Raw genomic sequence first — 1,855 nt, forward strand, 5'->3', positions numbered from 1 at the left:
AAAGCTGGATGACTGAAATAAAGCTTCAGCTTAACCCCTCAAAAACAGAGGTTATAGTGTTTGGGTCTCAACATCTTCTCAGTAATTATCACAGTGTTTTTACATGCCTAGTTATTTTTGATGCAGCGACATCTTTTTCAAATAAGGTTAAAAATCTTGGCTGCATTTGGCAATCTTCTTTGGGCTGCAATGCCCATGTTTCAGGTGGTCAAGTCAGTCTTTTTTTTCTACTTAGGCAGTTCAAATCTATTCTGCCATTTATTCCTGAATCAAACAGTGCAGTGGTTATAGGGACAGTAGTAAACTCCAGGCTTGACTATTGTGGCACTCTTCTTCTGGTTGTACCTGAGGGCCGATTTCAGTGGCTTCAGGTGGCCCAAAATGATGCTGTAGAGGAGGAGCCAAGTACTCCCACTCCACCTGCCCCATCTACATTACCTGAAACGTATGAACCAAAATATGTGACATACACTGAACAGTTGAACCAGCAAAGAGAAGAGTGCAGCCTCTGTGCAGTACGCATAAGGATACCTATACCTAAGAGAATATGGGAGGTAAAGTACCCATTGAGGAATCCATACTTGCACCCAAGAAAATATGATGGCCATTTGAACGAGATTCCTGATGAAACAAAGAAACTCAATGACCAGGGTGAATGGTGATGTCATACAAAGTTGAATCGACACCCAGATAGAAAGATAACCGGTCCAGAGAGGCAGACGATTTATAAAGAACAAAGAAATACCAAGGATAAGTGACATCTTGGGATCAAGGTGAAGAAACTTATGCCACAAACCTGATGAAAATACTTACTTAGTTTAAATGTGTACAGATGCATGCAAGAAAACGCAAGCAGCAAAGTAATCATGAAGCTAGAAACCTGCTTTTAAAATAGTTAGATCATATCAAGCGCCAACATATACATATATACCTCATAGATACATATGGACAAGAAAAGGATGGATGTTTCCACTACGTATAAAGCAGTGCTGAACAACGAAGAAGGCCTCACTCTAGTGTCAACTAAATTAAAGAGAATACAGTTCAGCTAAGGAGTGCACTAAGCCAAGAAAGCCAAGGTCTTATCAAACTGTAGTTGGCTGACATTAGATACAATTAACATGGAAGAACAGAAGCTCCTGTTCAGAGAGATCAAGTAAAAACAAAAGATGTCAGAAGACTCTCGAAAATCAAATCAAATACACAGAAAGGCTTAATTTCATGGTGTCCAGTCACGTGATGGAAGAAAGTTGGACGGATGAGAAGATCACACCTACGCACGGAAGCCGGACAGTGTTCATACTCCTTAAAAATTCTCAGAGAACAGTACAGACTCAAGGCCTACTTCAAAGTACTAATTGACACTGGTCCATTGAGGTGATGATGGATCACATTGGTGGGAAGCTGGTATCAAAACTAGCTCACCCGCAACTGGTTGTTCGGTCTGCGTGCTGCTCACGTAGGTGTAAAAGTACTGACGGGGGTTAGAAGCCAACCAATTGTAGGGGACCATGTAGTTGCGGGTCCTATAGTTTGTGTAGCCAATGGGACATTATACATTTACTGACGTTCATAGTGGCCCCTTTTGAAGGGAGTGCTTAGTTGCCCCATCTGATGTTAACTATCCTATTACTCTCTCCTTTACTCCATATAGCTATAGAATCTATATTTAGTTATTCACTTAGAAGCAATCCCACTTTCCGATAAGTTTCTGTAGATTGCCACATAGGATGACGTTGGTAATGACGCAGCTCAACACGTCAGCTATGACCAATTCTGGGTATAAGAACCTAACTTTTTAATGAAGTAGTTAGAGTCAGAGTATCGAGCGATTGCTGATGTTCGTTGTACTCCC

Source organism: Ambystoma mexicanum, chromosome 5p (genome assembly GCF_040938575.1).
Source record: "Ambystoma mexicanum isolate Mex_15411 chromosome 5p, UKY_AmexF1_1, whole genome shotgun sequence".
Classification (NCBI taxonomy): Eukaryota; Metazoa; Chordata; class Amphibia; order Caudata; family Ambystomatidae; genus Ambystoma; species Ambystoma mexicanum.